At 38.3% G+C, this 26,747-nt stretch overlaps 1 protein-coding gene across 3 annotated transcripts in view; it reads right to left on the reverse strand.

The window, feature by feature from the left end:
- The window catches only part of LOC149199303 (pentatricopeptide repeat-containing protein At2g13600-like), a 55,916-nt gene that overhangs the window by 8,950 nt on the left and 20,219 nt on the right, over nucleotides 1-26,747 (reverse strand). Inside the window, exon 2 of one of the 3 annotated variants that reach the window (XM_089402373.1) lies at nucleotides 17,189-17,438. The exons of 1 other annotated variant lie outside the window; for it this stretch is intronic. The gene's annotated coding sequence lies outside the window, so the exon portion shown is untranslated. Of the gene's footprint in view, nucleotides 1-17,188; nucleotides 17,439-26,747 lie in introns of those variants that run through there. One more of the 3 variants, XM_089402374.1, reaches the window with a different exon arrangement.

A 26,747-nucleotide genomic window follows, 5' to 3' on the forward strand; every position in this document is an offset into this window, starting at 1 on the left:
TAGTATAATCGAACATATGGATCAGCGGATGGAGTTCTCCCTAGTTGAGATGGAGTGTTAAAATTGGCAACTAGGGCCAAACTCCATGTGGGTCATCTTATTTATGGCAGCTGATATTTTTCTTGGATCCCTTTCATCGAGAGGTGTAGGATTGATCTAAAGATCATCCGATTCCGATAATTATTCATGGAGTTATGAATATATTTGTGCTATAAGACAATTCGTCAAGGTCGGCCAGCAACCAAATAAACCCCACATGTGCTCAACATTTTAGTATAAAAGGAGATGACTTGAAAGTCATTTCACACACACTTCTATCTTGATTTCTCTCCACTTGTCTTGGGTTTAGCGGAAAAGAAATCTAGGAGTGGAAGCCCTAGACATTGGAGGAAGAGAGGCTGCCCTAGACGCAGATGGAAGGCTGCCCTAGACACAAACCGGAAGGTTGCCCTAACGCAGACCTAAAGCAGCCTTAACGTTGGATGCCCTAATGCAATCCTAAGGAGCAAGGAAGGCTGAGGCAGGTCCGAGTTTGTGGACTATTTTAGGTGCAGATTTTAGGGAAGAAGAGCTGCAGCTCTTAGTCATTGCATGAGGCAAGAAGGATGGCTTGAGGTGACACATTGGAGCAGTCTTACCGTGCAAATCAGGGCGCAGACTAGTGGTGAGTTTCATGATTGTTTTATGCATGATATTGGGGTGTATATCTCTGTTTATAGGGACGCAGTAAGGGACTATTACAGCAGTTGTTGGGAGAGAAAGGACCTCCTAACTAGGCCGCAGTCATCTCTAAGGACAGCGAGGCAAACAGGGGTATTCTCCCTATACGTTAGGCTTGTTGGTGTGCCCTAACTAGTCAAGTACATGCACAGAACCCTAGGCAGAAATCAACAGTAGCATGCAGCGAATTGAGGGTTGTTTGTGGACTGATAGTTAGATGCATGGGACAACAAGGCAACTAGTACAACAATGCTAATATATGGGACAGCAAGGTACATAGTGTTGTCAAGATATATGGGACAGCAAGGTACATAGTGTTGTCAAGATATATGGGACAACAGTAAGCATTGGGACAGCGACAAAACAGTGTTGCAATAGCAATTGGAAAAGTGACAAGACATGGTGCTGCAATAGCAATTGGGACAGCAGTATGGTAAGCAAGGTGCAGCAAGCACATGGTGGCAAAACAAGGTGCAGCAATGGCACATGAGGGTACATGATGCAATACAGTGATGGGTACTGTCATGATTGATGAAGCATGATAAGATGCAGCATTGTGATGATGGGTGCAGCATGGTGAGGTGCAGCATGATGACGAGATGCAGCACGATGATAGGTGAAGGAGTCACCTTGGAGAATCAGTTGAAGCAGCATGTCTTCAACTGATCTCATGTATCATCTTCTTAGAGATGATCTATGCTCTTATCTAGATAATTCAAAGTGTTGACTTATGTTGTAAATGTACTATCTCTCTCTCTCTCTGCTGAACTATTGAAGAACATATAAGAAGAATTGATCAAGGGTTTCCCCACATTGGGGTTTGTCCCTGGCTAGCACCACATCTTGTGTCCTCTTGTCTTGGCTTGTCCTTTGCGATTTATGTTTATGTTCTATCTGCAGTTTACTTTAATACTGATGTGATTGCTAATCTAGAAAAGATATTGAGCTAACTATGAAAATTGAAATAAATTGCTCTAAGCATAGAACATACCTAAACTTAACAGTTGTCCCCAACCTCCTCCCTCAAAACCCGCATCTTTGAATAGTTGCACTCCTATCATGTTGCAAGACATCTAGGGTTTCAAAAGACTTCTACACGAGCATGCTGCTTTTTCTTTTGGACTGGCATGAAGCACGACATTTTTCCTTTTGTAGCTGAATGTGAAGTATGTCAACGCAACAAAGGGGAAACGATCAAGCTACCAAGAACCTTACAACCCTTGCCACTCCCTACTTACATTTGGATGTTGATTTTTGGGTAGCATCGGATGTGATCTAGCTCCGAAATTTTGTGGAGGGACTAGAACACATGAGATCTCCAAGACCTAGAAATCGTTTGGTGAAATTCCATCGGGATTGTATTTTATTAAAATAATTAATATTTTTAATGGGGTTCCCAAGTCTAAACTTAAGAAAATTAAAATATCAATGGGTATTAATGAAAATATGGGTGAGAAGCTTCTAAGAGACAAGGATAAAGTCTAATTTAATCTTAGTCGTTGATTAGCGACTTAATCTTGGTCGTTGATTTCTAAATAGGAAAAGTATAAATGGAGGGTTGGGGTCAGTTGGAGAGGATACACGAAGAGATTGAGGAAATCGATTTTCTGAGGTGAGAAGTTCTCAGTAGGGAATCGATTGGGGAGATCTTGCAGCTGAGGGGCAGTGATAGTTCGGGAATACAAAGAAAGAGGTGGAGAGAAAATTGTGGAAGCAACGTAGTAGCCGGGAGAGCTGACGATGGACCCGTCTGGGCCCACACAGCCTTGACGCAGGACCAGGAGGACCAGCGTAGAGGAAAAGTTGCCTTCCTCACAGAAAGTCGGGAAACTATCGGAAACTGTCGCAACAATCCAGAAAGTTGATGCAGTGAGCAGACCTGCTAAAGCCTAACACAAAGCCTCAGAGAGCTCCATGCAGATCCACGCAATTACTATGAAGGGGCACGAAGTTGTAGCCGAGGCCAGCCAATTTTGCTGCCAAATTATGTTGGGTGAAGTGAGGTAAAACTCACTCAAGTTCTCTGCAATTGTATTTCTCTATCACTAGTTTGTTGGGAGGGCAACCAGCATTTGTATTCAACACTTCTTCTTAATAATAGAAAACTCTCAGAGTTGTTGCACCGGTTTTCCCGCATTGGGTTTTTCCAGGGACGTTTAGTCCAAAAATAAGTGTCCTTTGCATGGTTGTCTCATTTATTTTTCAGTACTTGATCTGTATAGAGGTGTAGGCTATAGTGTATTTACATTTATATTTTCTGAATATTTCTGAAAATAACTTGTTAAATGAAGAATACAAGTAGGTGATGTAAATCAGTTTTCTGCAGTAGGATTTCTGGTTTGTTAGATTCATAAATTTTCACATGGTATCAGAGCAATTGCAGATCAAGGAGGACTGAAGCCATCAGCGAAAGAACAAAGTAAAATCTGTGCTGAAGACAGTTGTCCCGAGAGACAGCGCAGTTTTTCCCTGAGAGAGCACAGGATGGGTGACGCAATCACCAAGGGAGGTTCACGCAGAGCCTGCGTCAGCCTAATTGGGTGACATTGTTGCTGCACAGGGAAGCGCAATGGTTGTTGGGCCAGCATAGAGACTGTTGAGTCTCGTTTTTCCAGTTACGTGGCTAGAGGTGCAGCGTAGATATCATCTCGAGTTGCTGGGGGGGTGTTGATTCTGTTGGTGCAGAACAATACCTAGTGGGGCAGAATCAAAGTAGATGGAATCAGTTCCTCAGAAGATTTCTTGCCAAGAAATCTAGATCCAGTGTTGAGCAATAGCAAAGAGAGATCAGAGGGGTGGTTCAACAATTGTTGGCAGTATAATTTCCGTGAAGGAAATCAAATTTCAGAGGGAGCTTGTTCCTTAGAAGATTTATAGCGCCAAAGAAATCCAGATCTGATTTTTGTTGGGGCAGCAGCGAAAGAGGGAGAAGAGAACTTGTTCGACACTCAGTTGAGCAGAGATGGATGTTAATGGACTGAGGGGTCAGGACAGGTTGGATGGAGCATCCAAATTTGTCATCTGGAAGGGGCTGGATCCTTGAGGTGCCCAAACTCTTGGATCACATATGGCTACAGAAGCCCTTAATGACAGTAGCAGAATGACAGGAGTCAGTTGGTGCGAGGGATGATAGAGCAACAATGGCATAGCTAGAGTGCCAAAGTCTAAAGCAGCGCAATGGAGTGTTGCAGCACTGCAGGAGGCACAGAGCAAATACAACAACAGCGCAATAGCATCAGAGGATTAGCACAAATTAGCAACAAAGGTAGCTTTAGCGTCCAGGGACATCCAGACTGACCAGCATGTCAGCTTTTGGTTGACTTTTCAGTTGCTTACTTCTCAGCAACTGAGTTGCAGTGAAGCACTGAAGTAGTTAGCAATGGAAGTGCTATAGGTAGCATGATGCAACATATTGAGAGGGCGCTGCAGTACAGATTTAGCAGTGACAGTGGCAGTGTCATGGGCAGCAGCACAGTGGATGAGGGGTAGCAGGCCGAGCATCAGCAGCGCAGTGGATGAGGGGCAGCAGGTCGAGCATCAGCAGCACAGAGCACCAATGTTGTGGATCAGTGTGATACTTTCGCTGGGAAGTATTACTAAAGCACATTTCTCGCTAAGAGGGAGTGTTGATTTTTGGGTAGCATCAAATGTGCTTTAGCTCCGAAATTTTGTGGAGGAGCTAGAACACATGAAATCTCCAAGACCCAGAAATCGTTTGGTGAAATTCCACCTGGATTGTATTTTACTAAAATAATTGTTATTTTTAATGGGGTTCTTAAGTTTAAACTTAAGAAAAATAAAATATTAATGGGTATTAATGAAAATATGGTGAGATGCTTTTAAGAGACGAGGATCAAATCTAATTTAATCTTAGTCGTTGATTTATCAACAGGAAAAGTATAAATGGAGGCTTGGGGTCAATTGGAGAGGATACACAGAGAGATTGAGGAAATCGATTTTCTGAGGTGAGAAGTTCTCAAGAGGGAAATCGATTGAGGAGATCTTGCAGCTGAGGGGCAGTGATAGTTCACGAATACAAACAAAGAGGTGGAGAGAAACTTGTGGAGGCAGCGCAGTAGTCGGGAGAGCTGACGTTGGGCCAGTCTGGGCCCACGTAGCCTTGACACAAAGCCAGGAGGGCCAGCGCAGAGGAAGAGCTGCCCTCCACACAAAAAGTCGGGAAACTGTCGGAAACAGTCGGGAAAGCTGACGCAGTGGGTAGAAGTGCTGACGCAAAGCCTCAGAGAGCTCCACGCAAGCCCACGCAGTTACTGCGAAGGGGCAGCAAAGTTGTAGTTGGGGCCAGCCAATTTTGCTGCCAGAACAGTGGGATTTTGCCGGATGAAGTGAGGTAAAACTCACTCAAGTTCTCCGCCATTGTATTTCTTTATCACTGGTTTGCTGGGAGGGCAACCAGCATTTGTATTCAAAACTTCTTCTTAATAATAGAAAACCCTCATAGTTGTTGCACCGATTTTCCCGCATTGGGTTTTCCCAAGGACATTTAGTCCAAAAATAAGTGTCCTTTGCATGGTTGTCTCATTCATTTTTCAGTACATAATCTATATAGAGGTGTAGGTTGCAGTGTATTTACATTTATATTTTCTGAATATTTCTTAAAATAACTTGTTAAATGAAGAATACAAGTAGGTGATGTAAATCAGTTTTCTGCAGTAGGATTTCTGGTTTGTTAGATTCAGAGATTTTCACATTGGACAGACATTTCTATGGATTTCATTACAGGTCTCCCAAAATCAAACAACAAATTAGTCATCATGGTGGTTGTTGACAAACTTTCCAAATATGCTCATTTTTGCGCTCTACTGCACCCATTTACCCCAACATTGGTGGCTCAAGTTTTCATAGACCTATTGTCGCTCAAATTGTATACAATAATGCAACAATGATTTAGAGCAGGGGCTATCACATTAATCCTCGCTCACTCCGTTCTAGCTCTCTCCTAGGCAAGCTAAGGGGGGTAGTCCCTAAAGGTGGAAGGTGAAAGATGATGGGAAACTTGTTGGGAACCAACAAATCCTAGGAGATGCACATTGCTATCTTATGAACTTGATTATAATTAGTTTGCAAGTGTGATTAATAAGCAATGTCATTAGAGATCTTGATTAGATTATATTCTTATGACACTTCAAGATTTAATAGTTATGAGACCAATGCCTTCACTAACAATGCTCAAGATATTAACTTGCAAAGTAAATGGATTATCAAATCACAAGATAACAAATGTCGATTAGGGAAATTAGCTTAACAATTAGAAATATGAGCAAGAGAAAAAAAATTACAACTATTTTCAAATTACCAATGATTTGCAATTATAAGCTCTGTTGACCCTCCCACCTACACCTACCTACAAGTCAATGAGAAAATCCTTCAACCCACAAGGTGTGGTTGGTGGCAGGGAACTCAGAGAAGGGGTTGTCACACTAATCTCGTCTCTCTTCGTTTGAGTTATCTCCTAAGTTAGCTAAGGGGGATGGTCCCTAATGAAAAGTTAAGTTAAAATATGTGAGTTTCTAGAAAAATTGTTAGAGTTAAATAGATTATTTATTTAAGATTTATAAGCAAAATTGATATGGGCAATAACCATCAATACATAAGATAAGCATGAAATACATAAACAACCAGTGCCTTCAAAGTATTGCTCTTTAAGAAATGAAATTGTATTTTGCTTAAAATGAAGTGAAATACTTTCAAATGGAAAGCCAAAATAACCCTGAAAATTGAGACAATAAATTGTTAACACAAGATATTATAAATGCTTTCAAAATGAATAAGTCTACAAATCAAAGCATGGAAACTATCTTGCTCAAAATGATACAAAAATAACTCAAATATTAGACCAAAATGACAACTTGAAATTAAGTTTGCAACCCAAAATAATAGTACTTAAAAGTGAAATCAACCATTCATGACAATATGCAATTAAACCATAAGATGAGTCAATTTCCAAGCACAAGAAAAATTAAACTTGTTGCAAAATTAAAAGGAATTACAATGCTTGCATCCAAAGTACCTCTTGAAATAAGATTTGCATGTGAAACTTTAAACCATCAAAATAGCAAGAAATTTAAAAAACTTTGCAAACAAAGCAAATATAATGGAATGAGTTCTTGGTTTATTTTATTAATTAGTGTTAAGGCAAAGTTACAATTGAACTCTAGTCCTCAGACTTCACCCTCGGCCAAATGTTTGGATCTCACAATGAGGGGTCAATAGAGGTAGAGGGTCCCTAAAAGTCTATTCAACCAACTTAAGTTGGAGGTAATTTTTAATAAGACTTGGGGCCTTCATATACTAAAATGCCTAGATAAGTGCAAATTGTGTTAATTCCCCAAATTAAACTAATGCTTCAAAGAGAAATAGTTTGCAAAACTTGAGAGCGTATGCATGTGGGAATTTAAATACAATATCAGTAAAAATTTGCATGTGGAGTGAAATGTGTCGATTTTAAGCATGCATAATATGAAATTAAAAGCTAGAAAGCTAAGAAAAACTAAAAGCAATATTAGGCCACCCACAAAAATCCCTCCTCTAATTGAGGAAGAGGGATGCCATGGAAAACATCCCAAGCTTCCTCCAATTTTTTTTTGTCTTTTATTAGCGCTTAAAGCGGGTAAAAATGCTTCTAAGAGGGCAGCCCACTATACGAGGGAAATCCTTACAAAGATGGGACTCTAAAAAATCTAGACTCTCTCCTCAAAAAATATAGCAACAACAATGAGGGGGTCCTACATACACATGAGTGAGTAGTTTTCCAAAGCTTCTCCTCGAGCTCCTTGCTGCCCAATGCTCAAGCCTATGGGCTGCAAAACACAAAAATACCAATTGTCGGTGTGAAATCAGGAAAAAAAACCAAAACTAAACTTAGAATTTAATTTACAAAGTACTAGCTCAAGTAATGGGAGTGAACCCCATACTTGCCTAGCTTTATAAATGACTCTTGAATAGGAGATATAACTTCGAAAGAACTAGAATCAAATAAGTATTTTTGAATTTAAATGGATGACCAAATCGCTATATATTAAGAAAACTCGATTTTGCTCTTCATTGGATGGGAAACTTGGAGCGAAAAAACGGTTGAGTCTTGTATTGTTGTGACTCTAAGAGTGAGTTGATCTAATAGAGATTTTTCCCACTTCCAGATAGATTCACGCACACAATACAAAATATCTTTCCTACACACTTGAACATGTATTAGTTTGCACAAGATTAGAACAATATAGTGAATAAGATAAACCAAGCATTCCTCCTAAAGTGAATTGGCAAGTTTATCCCTAGAATACTACTTTAAATCAATGATATGTGCAAGATAGCTTGTACACATCAATCTAAGCAAGATGGCAAGCATAAACTAATATTAATTCAACATGTGAAAGAAATTAAACACAATAGCAGTAGTATGAAAGGACATCACCTCGTAACGCCAAGAGAACATCCGCCAGATAGCCCTAAAGTCTTGATTGTATTAAAAAAGCATGCAAGTACAAAATGGCAGAGTTTCCTCAAGCCCAATAGTTTATTACATGACACAATATGAGAGCTCATGGCTTTATTATATAGAGAGTTTGGAGCAAATCTCAATGAATAATGACAATGACAAATGGCATTGGAGTCAATCTCGATGTAGCAGTGATTAAACAAGTGGCATGAGGTGACAATCTCAAAGAGAAATTCGAATTTGTTGAATGGAGCTCCAATGCCAAGTGTAAAAATCAAATGCTGGTAAGTGGACATCATTTTCTTATTCCCTTATGTGCCAAATTTGAATTTTATGGTAGAATGACAAGTGTGTATAGGTGGTAACCCATTTGGAGACAATTTCCCACAAAAATTTCTACCAAATATTCTCCCAAATCCTCCCAAATGTGAATTAACTTCACAAATTTGAATTTCCAAGTAAACATCGTTCTCTTTTAATGCCAGAAATTCGATTTTATTTGAGCACATGTCTTTTCCTTGATTTTAGGAGTCCACATCAGCTTGGAACTTCACTTAACTCCCCTATAATTTTCCACCTCATTTCCACAACATTTAGCATTTGTGGATATTTATTTTTCTCCACTTATTTAATTTCCGGCTTAATTAATTGCCAAATTTCCCACCAAACCTAGGAAAAATGGGTTTTGAGGGTTCAAAACACATTTTTTAACCCATCAAAGTGTGTCATAGTAGAAAGTTGAGGGTAAGAGGTGCAAATTTCATTACTCATACTCCATACAACTTCTCTAAACATCACTTATTACATTACAAATACAACTTTATTAGCAATTTCCACAGTGCGGAAAATCTAAAAAATTAAAAATTGACTACCTAGACCTAACCAAATTCCACAAAACTTTTTGTGTGATCTAGTATGGTAATATACATTGACTCTAAACACTAAGATGTGTTAAGGTCTCAACCTTCAAACTGTCACCCCGGCTTTGGGGAAAAAAGTGAATTGAAAAACCCAGAAAATTATCTACCTCTGAAAAAGAAGGGATAATTTACCAGATAAAAAAAACATTCCAAGGTGTGCTCATTTGTTGATCGAGTCCCAACATCATAGGCCCGTTACAGAGTCAAAACTCATCATTACTAATATCACTTATTACAATTCCCCACAGGGTGTGGAATCTGGGTACAAGAAAGATGATGAGAAAATAGAAGTAGAGTTTAAAAACTTTGTTGACTGATGATATCGAATGAAACAAGTGTCCATTGGTACATCCTTGGGCATGGAGTTTTCATATAATCATCAAGTGCCACTCCAGTGGTCAACAAGCTCAAAACACAATGTGATGGTTAGATTCACAACAAGGTGATTCACATTATTATCAAGTAAGATGAAATTTAGCAATCAAGCCCACAATTCTAGTTGTTACTAATGCAATATCTAGTCAAATGAGATGTAAAATAAGCGACTTGGCTATGTTGTAAAATGAAAAAGCATCCCAATAATGACAATGAACACGGTTTGCAAAGTGAGTTAGGAGAGCTAGATGAAAATGTAGAATGAGTGTGCAAATGTGAATGAATGTCGGATTTGATAAAGGTGCCTTGATATATTAGGATGAAAGCAATGATAGCAATAATGACTACCTATATGTGCCTTATCAGGATTGTTTGCCACTTGTTAGATACATCAATCAGAACTAGAAGGGCCTTTAAAGATTCCCAAGCACAATACAAGTAAATTTAGATGAGATTGCTAACAGTGATCTTAAAAGATAATAAGCATTAATTTCCCAAGTCTTAGTGTTAACAATTTATTTCCAACTTATGATGCAAACAATTCCCTTCACAATGAACTAAAAGCAACTGTATTTCAGAGATATTGTTTAGAACAGCAGTAGGATATTAAATGCCAAATCAACGCCACATATGTTAAACAATCAACTGTCCCTTAGAAAATATCAAAATGAAAATGTGAATCGCTGTAATTCTACTTTGTGAGCTGGTAAATGACCATGAGATTAATATGTTTCAGAGAATGAACCACTTGGAATTTCTTGAGAGCATACAAAGTAGCACTGAAAGAAATTTGACAATAATTTTATGACAACAGTGATTTAGCAAAGGTAAAAGACAAACCCAGAAATCCTCTTCTTACTTTTGATGACAGTCAGCAAACAAATAAACGAGTGCCTTTTTTATATTGCAGTCCCAAAAAAAATTGTGACAATCATAAAAAAAGCATGCCAAATTATATAAGTGATTTATAAATGTGTTATATAGGTTTCAATGCCAGTTTTACTGAAGCTTTGCCACTGCTTAGGAAGTTCAGTCGTCAGTATCCCTTCAGAAAATATGATAGTTATTAAACATTCACAAAACCAGATACCGTTATTGATGCAATGAACCCTTTCCTTTATTAAGAAGCTTACTAACAGATGATGAATTTCTTACCACTGCATATGAATGCTTTGGACAGTTGTGAGTGTGAGACAGAAGGGTTAGAGGAGCTTGCCCAGAAAACTTTCCAATGGTTAAATCACTTGTAGATGCTAAATTTAATCCAAAATACCTTTGCAAACCATAAAACTTGATCACCTACGGTGGAGTTACGAGGGCTAAGAAGCAAAATAGATGAGGCAGCCAAGGCCTTGAAGGCAGAGAGCATAAGGCTACAAAGGGCTGAGCGAAGGAGCAAAGGGGTATCGAAGAGAGGATTGTTGTAGCAACAATGAGGAGGGAAGGTTGTCGGATGGGAGAAAAGTCCAAGTAAGGGCTGCTATAGGCAGCCGTAAGAGGGAGAAGGAGCAACAGGCAAGGGAGGAAGGTTCAGCGACTAAATGGCAGGGTGTTGTGAGCAGGAAAAGCAAGACTGTTGGATGGGAGAAAAGTCTAGGTACGGGCTTGGAGGATTTAGATGCCCAAAATTTACAAAACTTTTAATGAAGAAAAAATTACTGAATAATCGCTGCTTATGCCCTGCAAACAAACTTCTAAGTCCAGATCTTGCTCTCCAAGGTCTAGATCTGCCTCAGATCTGAAGATCTCTTCGGATAAAATTTCATATCTATACCTACACAGGTGAAAAATGAAATACCCAAGACGCAATATATACAAAAATAAAAAAATAAAAATCCCAACAACTCAAATGTTAGAATTCAAAATTTTGTTACACAAATTTCAGAGCTATGCAATAATTACAAATCTATACAAACAAGGATAATTTTAGGGGCGAATGTTCGCCCTTTGGCGAAATTAAGGGGTTTTAAATTTTTAGTGGGCGAATATTTTGTATCATAGTACATTTTTACAAATCACCTCAAATAGCCCACCTTATTTTAAGGGAGAGGGTAAAAAAGGTAAATTTAGCCCTTGAAATTAGGACTTACAACCTTCCATTCGCCCATTTTCAAGAATAGGTTTTATTTAAGTGAATCCATTCGCCCATTTTCAAGAATAGGTTTTATTTAAGTGAATCCTATGGGCCAAATACCATATTTATAAAAGAGGTATGGTAAATTAATAAAAATATAAATAAATGAGAGGTATGGTAAATAAATAAAACATTTTTTATATTTACTCCATAAGTCACCTTATATACATGTAAGGGTGTAAACAAATAAAAATATAAGTAAAGTGGAGGTATGGTAAATAAATAAAACGTCTTTTTATACTTACTCAAAAGGTATGGTAAATAAATAAAAATATAAATAAACTAGATGTATCGTAAATAAATAAAACCTCTTTTTATATTTAGTCCATAACCCTCGTTCTATTTATGAAGGCTCAAGAAAGAGGTTTTATTTAAGTGAATCCTATGGGCCAAATACCATATTTGTAAAAGAGGTATGGTAAATTAATAAAAATATAAATAAACGAGAGGTATGGTAAACAAATAAAACATTTTTTTATATTTACTCCATAAGTCACCTTATATTTACGAACACTCAAAAAATGGGTTATATTTAGGTGAAACCTATGGCCAAAATACTATGGGACAAATACCATGGACTAGATTGTTATTAATACCATGCAAAAAACCATTATTAACCCTAATATTAGAATTAATAAAAATAAAAATGGCACATGGTATTGACCCATGGTATTCACCTGGAATGTAGCCTATTTAAATGGGGGAATTAAACCAGCATGTAGCCTATGCTAAGATTCACTAGGACTTTACAAAGTTTTATTATTTAGTGAAAGACTCGCCAAGATCTTACAAGATTTTATAATTGAGTAAAATATTCGCCATGCCTGGTGAGAGATTCGCCAAAAAATTATATATACATATTATATTATTGATAAAATCGCCTTCCATTTTTCCTATATACCATGGAGATTCGCCCATTTATTATATTTATAAATTTAGGGGGGGTTCTTAAAATTTTCCCTGTATACAAATAATCTGTCGATCTATCAGATCTGAGGAGTATGAATTCAACTCCACTCCCAGATCTGTAGATCTAAGGCTCTTTCTAGCTAGATCTAGCTATTTAACACAGTTTGTTAAAAAATAAATAATTTTAAAAGAGGCACTAGTCCAAAAAACCCTGCAAGAGAAGCCTCGTAAGATAAATCCTAGGGTTTCAATCAAGCAGGCTCTTCAAATCTTATGCTTTAGGAGTCTGTTGATCAAATTTAGGACTTCCCCAAACGCCCAAATTTTAAATCCGAAAGATTTTTGCACACTTAAAGTTAAACTGTTAAATCAATAGAGAAATAAGATAAAAATAAAATTTTCAAGAATTAGAGATACCTGCCAATTCAATCCAATTAAAATTCTTATCCTAAATCCAGTAACCTAAGCAAGGTACCTGTGCAATAGATTACTCTACAAGAGTTATTAATCAACAATTTATTGAAATAATTACCAGTAAAATAATAAGAACAAGATTACCATAAAATGTTGGAGAAGAACACTACCATTAAGTAAAATCCCAAAGACTTCGTTTGTATTTTTCTAAAATAAAGTACAAAAGAGCTTCGAGAGCTAGTGAACAATCTAAAAGATCGGATAGAATAGACTGACATCGACCTCTAATTTATAGATAAATTTTCCAACGGCTAGTTCACTTAATCTCGGTCAAAGTAATTTCAACCGTCAAAAAATATTTAATTATCTTTTAATCTCCTCCGTCGAAATTATTTTATTTTTGAGGAATTTTGAATTTTTCGTTTAATTCATTTTTAATTAACTCAAAAATAATTATTTTGAGTTAATTTCCCAAAAAAATTGACTTCGACGTAACTACCAAGGCCCAATGGTCCAAAATCTCTTGAAATTTTCAATATTCCTTTGGTCAGGGACCTCAAAAATTAATATCTTTAAAACCCACAAACTTTTCCTTTGGAGAAATTGATTTTACCTAGAACACAAAATTAATTAAATTTCTACCTTAAGGAATTTAATTTAATTTTGCCAGGGTATTTTAATTAATTGACTTATGAAGGGATTAATAATTTTTCCAACCCTCTAATATTTAGCTATGATGTCTAATTATGAGGGACCATGCACTAAATATTTTTTACATGATTTCACATTTTAATACATGAAGGGGGAAAATTCGTTTGTTATAGACCCTCAACATTTACCCATTTCTACGACAAAAAAAATATACTCTAGTAGACCAAGTGAATTGTAATAAAATAATTTAGCTAATTAGCTTAAATTATTCCCAAGTTACTTTTACAAAGACTATCTAAAACACTAGGACTCGCCTAAGATCTTGACGACAAAATCCACCCTAGCTTTGGGGTGAGGATGGAGGGAAAAACACAGCTGATTATTTGTGTCTAGAGACACAAATGAATCAGTGAGACAAAAACCTCCTAAAATGGAAATCGTCACCAAAAAAATAAGTTTACCTAGGCTGTTACATACAGACGTGGTCCTACTAGGATTATTTACATTACACATATGCAGAATGGGTTGACATCTTTACAAAATTGTCGACTAATGATGAAATCTGAAAGGCGAGAACACTCGAACATGATAGATCCCTTTTGCAAAAAAATGGGTGTACTGCTATGGTGTCGTTGACACAGAGTGGTCAACAGGACCAAATATTCAAATTGCATGGCATGCCGACTTCCATTGTATCTGATCGAGACCCCACTTTCACCAGCAATTTTTAGCAGGAACTTTTCAAGCTGCAAGCCATGCAATTCCAACTGAGTACAGCTTATCATCCCCAAACAGATGGTCAAACAGAAGCAGTCAACAAATGTTTGGACGCCTATTTGCGGTGCTTCACTTCAGACAAGTAGCATCAATGGGTACAGTGGTTGCCTTTAGTTGAATGGTGGTATAATACTAACTATCATGAAACCACCAAGATGACGTCATACGAGGTAGTGTATGGCCAACTCCCACTATCACCAGCTTCTTATATCCCTGGATCTTCCAAAGTATAGGCAGTTAATCAGCTCTTGCAGAACCGTGCTGCCATGATTGTTCATCTCAAAGATAATCTACATCAAGCTCAAAATCGAATGAAGCAACAAGCCGACCAACACCATTCAGAGAGGTTGTTTCAAATAGGTGACCAAGTGTTCTTGCGACTCTAACCTTATAAGCAGACCTCTCTCAAAGAAAGGGTTGCCAAAAACTAGCCCCAAAATTCTATGGGCCTTATCAGGTACTTCAATGTATAGGAGCAGTTGCTTACAAACAGGCCCTGCCAACTACTTCAAAAATCCACCCATTTTTCCATGTATCCGACCTCAAGAAAATTGTGGGGAACGGTTGTAGGGTTCAAACAAGGCTACCATAATTAGATGAGGAAGGTTCACTTTGGCTCCAACCCAAATAGGTCCTCAATACTCAAGAAATCCATCTACAGGAATGAACAATCAAAGAAGTCCTCATCAAGTGGAAAGACACCTCTCCCAAAGATGCAATATGGGAACCATCCACTATTCTTCAGCAATTTCCACAGGTTCATCCTTGAGGACAAGGTTGTTTTTTATGGGAGAGGGGCATGTTAGGGTCCAACCCTAAGCCCTTTATTTATGTAATAAGCCCAAGGGGCCCCGTCAAAGTCCTAGTTAGTTAGTTGAGTCAATAAAGTCTGTAACCAGTTATCTGTGTTAATAATGATTGTAAATGGTTGACCCACATTATAAAAAAGGGATCACAATTAGTTATTATCAGGCCATAGTTAATAAATAAAGTGGTTAACCCGTATTATGCAAGGCACCTGTTGTTTTGTCATTTGTCACGCACACCTAAGTTAGTGAGAAAATCCCTTAACCCCACAAGGTGTGACTAGTGGCAAATTAAAAAGATGGGGTTGTCATCTATTCCCAACTCTCTCCATTTAAGCTTTCTCGTAGGTCAACTAAGGGGGGTGATCCCTAAACGGGAAACTAAGTTAGAAGGTTTCTAGGAGATGTTAGAGTGAAATGGATTACTTTTAAGATTATGAGCAAATATAATGTGAGCAATATGAAATAAAATGAACTTCAATAACCATCAACACATGAGATAATGATAAGCATATATAAAACCAGTGCCTTCAAATATTGCTTTAAGAATAAATAATACTTGCTCAAAATAAAATGAAGTGTTTCAATTTGAAACACAAGCAATCCTGTCAATCAAACAAAAGATGTTAGCAAGATATGATATCAATGCAAGATATAAAATATGCTTTCAATAAATACTTTTAAAATATATGATTATTCATAAATTCAAAGCATGCAAGGAAGCAACATGGAAATGACTTGCAAAGGAAACAAGTTAGAACTTTACTTGCAAAAATAAATAAGATGATACTTGCCCAAATAAAGTATTCAATTCAAAACGCATTTATAAATAACAAGTACATAAATAATTTGCAAGTAAAATAGTAAAATGAAATGCACCTAAACTAAAATTTGATACAATTATCTTTGTTACTTTTAATTTAAATGTCTATTCTAGATGTGACATTTCTTTCACTTGTTTTGAAACAAGTCTCTTATGTGAGTTATGGAAGGGGTCCAAGAGAAAGACAACAACGGCTATATTAACGATGTCTTCTTTGGATTACCCAACACACCCGATGCTTCCGGTGCTGCAGAGACTATGGTTCTGACGACTGTAAAGTCACAGGGTTAACCACAGAAGAGGGTCTATGTCCCTCAAGTTTATGAAAGAAAGGGGTCCCTAAAAATGTTTTTCAACCAAGTTTATGCTTGGAAGTAAACTAAGTTAAGATGCAACTATACTAAAATGCCTAATATGGTATGCAAGTAAGTTTTCCAAATAGAGATCTGCAATGCTTTCAATATAATTGAAAAAAGTGCTCCAAGTAAATTGCAAAATGTAAACTCAATTGGAAAAAGAAATTAGCTTGCACATAAAGTAAGATTACTAAATGCTTTGCTTCAAGAAAATGGAAATGTCATCAAAAAAATAACTTGGATAGTTGTTCAAGATAATGAAAGATACATAAGCTTCATGAACATATAAGATTGTAAGTTACTCAAAATAATTGCTTTGACAAATGATAAACCAATAACCAACTAAAGCAATGAAGCTTGAAATTTATATGCTTGCAAAATGAGAAAATAACTTAAAATAAATGAGCATGTAAACAATGAGCCTATTGTGAGGCCAACATGAAGCAAATTGTTAAACTAACTAAATCAACTTTGCTACTTGAAATGAGATGTTTTGCATAAAATAAAATAAATTGCTCCAAAAGTAAAATTCAAAATTGTACTTTAAAACAAAACTTGAAGTTGCAAAGCATAAAATGGAACTAAGTAGCAAAAGCAAATTCAAAAAATTAGATTGTGATGGTGAGGTTGTGTTAATTTTAAGGCATGCAAGATGAAAACTAAGAAAACAAGTGCAAGATCAAACCACCCACATGTTCCTCCTTTTGAAAAAGGAGAAAATGATGCCTTGGGTGAAAACCCAAGCTCCCACAAGAAAAACTAAGCTTTTATTAGATATTACAAGATGAGGAACCTTCCAAGAGGTCTCAAGTAAAACTTCAAGAGGGATATTTACAATGCATGAAGCTTATCAAGCTTTAGATCTCCTTCTTGAAATTCAAAATCAGAAAATGAGAAAAGTACAATGAGAAAGCTCTCAAGATTGAAGAAGTTAAGTGTCTCTTGATGTATCAAAGTTTGGCCTCCAAAGGTGAATGAAATGTTGCACAAGACAAGGAGCCAATCCTCCTCAAATGCCCACGACCTTGCCAAATTGCAGCCCTCCTCTTTGTCCACGGCCTCCTCAAAAAATCGACTTTGAAAGGGGTTGAGAGGTCCTACAAGAAAATGGTTAGAGTTTGTATGATCTTTTTTTAATGCTCTTATCACCAACACTCTACCTATGGGTTGCAAGATCAAGAAACAAATTAGTGTAGAGAGAATATGAAAACAACTAAATAAAATACAAATAATATATAATAAACCAAATCAAGTGAGGGGATTGAACCCCATCACTTGATTTAGCTTGGAAAAGCTCTCAAATAGTTAATATGAAGCACTATTTAAAAGATTTAATTTGTTTTTAAATTGAATGCATGCATACAAACTATGTCCAAACGAAACCCTCTATGAAAATCCAAATAACAAATGAGAGTTCCTTTGAAAGTGCTTCAAGAGTGGGTTGATCTCCCAAAAACTTCCCCTCACGCTTGATCCAAAAAGAATTATTCTACAATACTCAAGTCACACATTAGTCCATGTAGATTTAGATAAGAAAACAATGAATTGAAACTTCTAGAAATTTATTTGAAAATAAACTAGAACTTTCAACATCTAGAGCCTATTTTCAAATCAAATCTTAATACAAAATAGTTTTGCACTAACAAGTTCACAAGAATACATAAAAAATGAAATAACTCAAAGCATAGAAAAAATCGTATCAATAGCTCACAATGCACCATGCTCCAAAAGAAAAACACCCATGAATGGATCCCTAAAGTCTTTTTATTAAAACTCTTGAAAAGTGTACAAAGTAGTAGCACTTTTGCAAGCACAATAGCTAGTAAACAATGGATACCTAAGTGAGAGCACAAAGCTCTTATTATATATAAGTTTGGGAGTCAATCCCAAGGAAAATGGTGACAATCCCAAAGCACCTTCATGCAAATTCGAATTTTCCAAGTGGCATCAAGAATCCCTCAATAAAAATCAAATTCCATGATGAAATGACAAGTGTATATGGGTGGGAATTAATGTGGGAACAATTTCCCATAAAATCTCTGCCAAGTGTTCTCCCAAATCATCTCAAATACGCCACAAATTTGAATTATTCAATCAAAAGTTGTTGCATTTATGTCAAGAAATTTGATTTCCTTGAGTGGGCCATGTATTTATGATGCAACGTGCCAAATCATCCTCCAACTTGTCCTTTGACTTGAAATAATTTCCAAGTCATTTCTATGTCATTTTGTCACATGGAGCACATTATTTCTCTCTATTTAATTTATTTCTGGTTTAATTTATTGCCAGATTTCTCACTAAACTTAGGAAAAGTGGGTTTTGAGGTGTTGAGAATTTAATAGGGCAATGATTATGATTAATTCTCTTTACTTGATAATTGTTTGTGGTTCATTTTCTTATTAATTTTGTTCCTTATTATTATATGTGTGAAACATCAAATAGCTACCAAAACAAAAAGCACAATGACATGGTATATAAGCTGCAAGCCAAGGCAAAACCTCTCCTCTTGAGAGGAAAACCCTTAAATCTCTTCTCTTCCTTATAGATTCTTCAATTGACGAATTCCAAGACCTTAAGACTGAGACCAATACCCTCCAAGACCAAGACCAACCTCTTTGAGTGATGTGCCAACTTCGATCTAGTCAAATCCAGTCAAATCTCTTCCAGTAGCACCTTCTCGACCTTTTGTTGCAAGATTTTCAGCCTCCTACTGTAGATTTGAAATTTCAGCCCCCAGTAATTGTTGCTGCCACATGTGGGAACTTCGATCTTCTTGTAGATCCCTCCTCTGACCTTCGCTTGCCTTTCCCTGACCTTTGGAGCTTGAGAGAGACCCTTGGTAGCCTTCACTTGACCTCCTTGCCTCCTTTCCTCCAAGATCAAACTTGTGGAAGGATGCCCTAGGTCAGCACAGAAACCCTAGTCTTCTCTAGCACGTGTGAGAGAGAAAGATAGCCCAAACACAAAAACTTCTTCATCCTTCTTCTCTTTTGTTGCCTCTTTCTTCTTCTTCCTTAGCTAGAATGAGAGATGAGTGAGTGTCTTTTTCAAGGGTGGACGTGGCTCTTTCTTTAGGCCGACTTGCCAGCTGTCGGGCCAACTTAGTCTTGGAGGGTATTCCGACACTTTTAAAGACAAAAATATTTTTCTTTAGTTACAATGTGTCTAGTGGGGTCTTCAACTTATGAGAATGACTCTTTTGACTTCTTGACCTAGGACAAACCCTAGAAGCACTCAATGGATTCTTGACCTATAAAATATAAGACCTTGAAAATGAAACCCATGCTCCAAAAACAATAATAATAATTTTCTTTTATTTCATAATTTACAAGAATCATAAATACATTTCATACTAATGAACACCGAACCTAGTTACACATTTTTCAACACTCCCTCTTAACTAGGGAGGTATTCATAAGAAGTACATGGTCATTCTCAATCTGAAGAGATCTCATAAGAAGAGTCGGATTGGTAACCCATCTGTCTAGCATCATATCAATCAGCATTGTCACATAGCAAGGCCTTAACTAACAGCTCTATCTCTCCACAAGATCAAAGCACAATGTTAGTGAGGCAAATGATTTATAGACACCATCATCATTGTTTCTCAAGGTACATATTCTACTCGAGTGTTCACCAAGTATGACCTTCTTTGGGTTATTCTTATCTTGGATAGCTAATCCTCAAAGAATATCGGTCCATGACTACTCTTATCTTGGATGCCCTACCACATCCTCAAAGAGTATCAAATGCCAAATGGTTACCCAATCCTCCATTTTGTCTTCCCAAGTGAAGACAAGAATGACGTGCCTATCTCTCCCTCTCAACTAGGGAGGATATATCGACCAAGCCAAGCTTGTCTCTCAAGTATACATGCTTCTTGTTATGAAGAGATTTCATCAATATGACTACCTACTCATCAGTGGAGATATATTGTAGCTACAACACACCATTTTGTACTAGCTCTCGAATATAGTGATACTTGTTTATATGCTTTGTCTTTCCATGAAATATTGGGTCCTCAGACAAACGTATACAACTAGTGTTATCACAATGTATCATTGTAGGGTCCATCGGTCCTTCGAATAGGTTGGATAGCAGCTTCCTCAACCAAACCGCTTCTCTGCTTACTTCACAAGCTGCAACATACTCAACCTCAGCACTACTCAAAGCAACTATGTCTTGCTTTCTGCTCATCCATGAGATCATAGAGGATCCCAAACTGAAACATCCTCCCGTAGTGCTTCTTCCATCCTGCTCACTGCCTCCCCAGTCGAAATATGTATATCCAATCAAGTGGACATCATTCCTCCTATCATATTTTAGGCAGTAGTGGATAGTTCCTCGCAGATATCTCACTATATGTTTTGCTGATATCCAATGATCATGTTTTGGCTCCACTTGGAATTGACAAAGAATGTTTACTACAAAACATATGTCAAGTCAAGTGTTCACCAAATACATCAGTGAGCCAACCAGTTTCCTATATTTGGAAGGATCCACAAGGCTTGATTCGGAACTCCTTAGTCTTTTCAAGTTTGTGATCATCGGAGTGGTCATAGGTTTGCAATCCATCATGTCAAACATCTTCAACATCTTGATCACATACTTTCCTTGACCCAAATAAACTTCATTAGGTCCTTGCCAGACTTCTAGTCCCAAATAGTAATGCATCAAAGCCCTAGATCCTTCATGTCAAATTATGTTGCTCGTTGCCTCTTACATTCTTCAATTCGACCATCTACACTTGTCAAGAGAATATCATCTACATACAGAAGAATGATTACAGGTTCTCCATCTATAACCTTGATATAAAGGTTCGGATCAACAAAACTTTTTGTGAAGCCTATTCTTTGAAGATATGCATCCATTCTAGCATACCACGCCCTTGGTGTTTGCTTGAGGCCATATAATGCTTCTTTCAATCTACAAACATATGCCTTTTTGTCCTTAACTTCAAATCCCAAGGGTTGCTCTATATAGACTTTCTCATCAATTGTGTCATTCAGAAACGCAGTCTTGACATCCATTTGATGGATGTTCCATCCCATTGATGTTGCTAGAGAGACCAATGAACGAATCGTCGTATACCTTGTTGTCGGAGCAAATGTCTCTTCATAGTCGATGCCTTCTTGTTGGGAGAAGCCCCTAGCCACAAATATTGCCTTATACTTATCTATACTTCCATCTGTCGCATGTTTGATCTTGTAGATCCACTTGGAAGTTACCACAGATTTGTCTTCGGGCCTAGGTACAATTTCCCAAACTCCATTCTTCATTATAGATTGATACTCTTCATTCATGGCATCCTTCCATTCCTGATGGTTGACAGCTTCTTCAAAAGTGGATGGTTCTGCTTCTATTAGCTTTGTCATGTATGCAGCATACCCAAAATATCTTTTGGGTTTCTTGCTTTCTCTAAATGAACCTTTCGTTGCCCCATGACCTTCTGCATCAAGTAATTCTAACACTTCTAAAGACAAATATTTTTCTTTACAAGTTACAACATGCCCAGTGGGGTCTTCAACTTATGACAATGACTCTTTTGACTTCTTGACCTAGGACAAGCCCTAGAAACACTCAATGGGTATTTGACCTATAAAATAAAAGACCTTCAGCATAAAACCCATGCTCCAAAAACAATAATAATAATTTTCTTTTATTTCATAATTTACAAGAATCAAAAATACATTTCATACTTATGAAGACCGAACTTAGTTACACATTTTTCAACACGAGGGTTTAGAACACATTTTTAACCCCTCAAAGTGTGTCAGAGTAGAAAGTTGAAGGTGAAAGGTGTAATTTTTATTATTCATACTCCATACAACTTCTCTAGACATCACTTATTACATTTCATATGCAAATTTTATTCCAATTTCCGCCTTGTGAGAAATTTTAAAAATTAAAACATAATCCCCCTAGACCTAATCAAATACCACGAAATTTGTTGTGTGATCTAGTATGGTAATATACAATGACCCTAGACACTAGGACTCACCCAAGGCCTAACCATCAAGCCGTACTCCAGCTTTGGGATTATGTTTGGAGGAAAAAACCCAATTAATTATTAAGTCCTCGTAAGGAGATGATAATTAACCAAATGAAAAAAACCTCCCAGAGTAATATTCACTTGATGATAAGGCCTCGAGCCACTCAGGCCTGTTACATGACTCGAATCCTCACACTAGTATCACTTTCACATTGTCCCCGCAGGGATTGTGGAATTTGAGTATAACAGAAAATTATGAGAAGAAGTAGAGTTGAAAAGCTCTAGTGATATGATGATCTCTGATGGTACAATCAGCGTTTGGTACATCCTTGGGCATGGAGTCTTCAAAAAATCTTTAGGTGTCACTCTTGTGGTCAATAGGACCACTAATAGTTAGAGTTTTGGATATCATAAACATATAAAGAGTCTTAAATAGAAAGGGGAAGAATCATCAAGTGTTATTGTAATTGAGTTCTGCTCTATTGGAGGTTGCCCCCTCGAAGATGCAAGTGAACATTGTATTCTGCTTCTGAATAATAAAATGTCTTTGCAACTTGTCTCAATTCATGTGATTTTCTGTGTTTCAGGCAATATTGTCTTGTCTTTCTGGCATTCTAGTTTTCTTCACGGGTCAAGTGCATAGCACTATGTAAGGGAAGATGTTTGACCTCTCCAATTTGGTTTCTATTATCCTATCATCAATTGACAATACTCTTATTAGTCATTGTTACAACAAAATCTTGCACTTTAGTGCAAAGACTCACTATGTGGCTAAAACAATCTGTAATATGGGAAAGTCACCACTACCACCTTAGCAACTAAAACTCGTGTTTTAGTGATGGATACAATTCGACATAATCCCGTAGATCTTAGGGACCTAATGGCCCAAACAAATCAAATCAAGAGCCCCATATGCCTTCTACTTCTATCACCACCAATCAAGAGGATCAAATATCTAGGGTTAATGGTGTATTTGAAGGTAATTTACCGATTCGAGAATCAAAGGGTACTATGCATGTTGGGAACAGGTCCCCTGGAGTCAATTTTGGGGTTAAAAGCCCAAGTTTTGGGTCAGAAAGCCGAATTTTGTATAAAGAAATATAAAGTCTCTGCATTTTGTGATCGTGGAGCACGAAGATATCAAAAGTCAAAAAGGGTTTTCGCCCTTAGTTTAGATAGGTTGTGTCGGCTTGATGAGATTCGCCCTTGGTCCGTGGACCATGGGATTGTATAAAAAAGAGGTCTTAGAGGAGTCTAAGATAGTGGAAGAGGATAGAGAATCATTGATAAGTCTGTAAAGAGCTAAGAGCGAGAGTCTTAGTGTACGAAAGAGGCTTTGCAGCTGAGTGCACAGAGGCCTATGGTAGAAGTCTGCAGCTGAGTGCGCGGACCCCTGCAGTTGTGTGCGCAGGGTAGTTAGAGTCTGTACTAGAAATCTAGATCATCAATAAAGAAGAGTATTTTGAAATTATTGTGTATTTTACTTCTATCAATTGCATGTAATTATGTTATGTTAAGCACTGGGTTTATGTTTTATTGCTAATTTGATGTGCGAATCTATATGTTTTCCTCTGTTATATGAACGCAGCTAAAGATATATGTTTACGCAAAGATAATCCTAATTGCATGATAGAATTGACAAACACTTAATAAAATTCAGGAAACTATACAGCAAAGTAGTTACAGAAGTGTGTAAGTGCTTGAATCACTTGTTAGGGTTACGCGAAGGACGATCGCAAGCCTTCGCGAACTAAAAGACTAATAAAGAAGTACATCGATAAGCCCTCAAGGCTTATCGATCTGTGTGAAGGCAGAGTTAAAGTGTAAAACCAATATCACAACCATCTCCGGGTGCAGAAACTTGGTTCCTACATCCCCCCATACTGCTTCGGGTGAGACTTCAGTCTGCGCTCTGCGGGCTAATGCCAAAAGGGCCAATAGTGTAGAGATTTGCTTGGCTGACTAATGTTGAACTTAGGTCAGGGCCCATCAAACCAATAAATGGTTTCGTTGTCGGGATTTGCATAACAAGATGTGTGATGTCACATCATTGGAATCCAACTAAGAAGGAAATTGAAGACTAGTTGGATAGAAAGATCCATGAATTTGCGGCGCAAGAAAATAGAAATCTGCGATTGACGAAAGAACAGAGGTTGGACAGATATCTGTACACAGAGATACACGAAATCTTCTTTTGTTCCTTCCCAGTTGAATTATGGATCGCAAAGTTGGCAGGCGGCCAAGGGATGTGGAGGCTTGACGGTCCAATTGTCTAGACCCCGGAGTTAATACGGAAATTGGAGGCCTATGAAGATAAGATCGTGCGCGCTGTCGATCATTGGCTCAATCGTATCATAGGAGGGCTTGTGACAGAGTTCGCGGTCGATACTTCGGCCAATTACAGCGAAGCAAAGCGCTGCTTCTTCAAGGGGCCGAGAGGTAAGTATTTGAAATCATTAAATGCTTGGATTAAGATGCTCTTGTGTGAAAAGCGGGTCATGCAGTTACCTTGATGTTTGGAGCTACGCGAAGTGGAAGGTCTTTCAGGGATGGAGGAAGAAAAGGTCATGAATATAGCCCGCTGATTGAACCCCCTCTGAGTAACAACAAAGGAGCAGCACAGGCTTCTCCGCTGAGCGTTATTCAATTGATGAGACAAGGGTTCCCGTGAATACCCACACCACCTCCATCCTCACCTCCACCGCTTACCCCCTCACCCACATCACCGCCACCTCCACAGCTATTCAACATGGCGAACTCCATAAAGCTACCTGTGTTCAAAGGCGTAGGAAATGAAGATCCGGACCAATTTTGGTTCGTCGCGAAGGCTGTATGGGAAGCTTAGGGTATCACGGATGATCAAATGAAGAAAGCAACGTTGGTTAGTGCTTTGCAGGACTGCGCACTAACGTGGTACATTAAGTACAGTACTGATAACCGACGTCCGCGTTGGCAGATATCCAGACTGCGCTGAATAGGGAATTCAATAGACCTAAGTCTCAAGCGCAATCCATTGTGGGATTCAAGGAGATCATGATGAAGCTTGGAGAGACGCCCTGGGATTTGGATCAAAGATTGAAGTGTATGATCCGTGAAGCCAACATGAATCTGACTGATGGGCAACACCATGAATGGTTTGTGGCCTCGCTCCTGCCTCACCTAAGGGTTGCGCTATCACAACAGAAGATCGGGACCTAGGCGGAAGCTCTGGAAATCGCGATGAGATTGCACGAGACACCAATGCAGGATGCTAATCTGGGGGTTTAATAGATTCACACGCAATTGCAGAACCTTTGCCTCGAAATGCAAAGCCTGAAGAAAGATAGAACAGCTCGGCCAGAGGTGCGCGAAGAAGTCTAGTGTCTAAAATGCAAAGGTCAGGGGCATGACAAGGATCACTGTCCAGTCTTTGTGAATTATGTTGCAACAGGGGGACCGATGCCTTTGAGGCCAGAGGCTACAGCAGGGCCAAGTACAGGGCCCACGCTATAGTGTGCTATTTTCCTGCAGAAATTCGTACAGACGCCACAACAACTCTTCTGCAATTTCTGTCAATCAGTGGGTCATGACAAGCATAATTGTTGTAGTTACGAATTAATGATGGACAAGACACCTGCATACAAGGTGCAGGCAGAAATGCGGCCTCCGGACCAAGGCGCTGGAGGAGCGCGAGGTGAGTATCAGGGGCGCGGCCGAGGCTGAGGTGGAGGAGGACCTGGTAGAGGTCGAGGGCAGCTTATTTGTTACAATTGTGGAGGACCAGGACACTACGCGAGAGACTGCCCAAATCTAACGCGGCTGTCATGCCGCTATTGTACTTAGTTTGACCATGCGACGGAGGATTGCCCTATATTGTTGGCTAAGATTCGCGAAAAGGGGGCACAGCCTCCGCAACCGACTCAGAACCTACAAATGATGAGGGTTGAGCCTCACAAGGAAGACCCTAAGGTAAACATTATGCTGTGAAGTGGAACGATGATTGGTGAGGATAAAGGGAAGCAGCCTGCAGAAGGTGAGTGGGTCCGCAAAGCACCAGAAAAGGAGATTGGGTTTGATCTGGAACATGCAAAAGAAACATTTATGGAAGTGAAGAAAAGTTTCGTTGAGGCCTCTACCTCAGGAAATCGAGAGAAACTGGTTGAAGAAATGGACCCATCCATGATTACCATGTTCTTGGAGACCTGCATGAAACTGCTCCGCGATAGTAAGGTTGTGAAGGGACTACAAGAACTGATCAATCGGTGTGCTAGCAAGGACAACGCTACTGGCGAACCGCGCGTAGTCAGAAAGCTTGGTAAGCATAAGGCAAGGACTGGACATGAGATGAGACTCACTGCGCAGATAGGAGAATACGAAATGGACCAAGTTATCTTGGATCTGGGGTCCGACGCGAATGTTTTGCCGAAACAAACAT

The sequence above is a fragment of the Pinus tabuliformis genome, chromosome 2_1 (genome assembly GCF_031772625.1).
Source record: "Pinus tabuliformis cultivar Carrire ecotype Pingquan chromosome 2_1, CPIR1, whole genome shotgun sequence".
NCBI lineage: Eukaryota > Viridiplantae > Streptophyta > Pinopsida > Pinales > Pinaceae > Pinus > Pinus tabuliformis.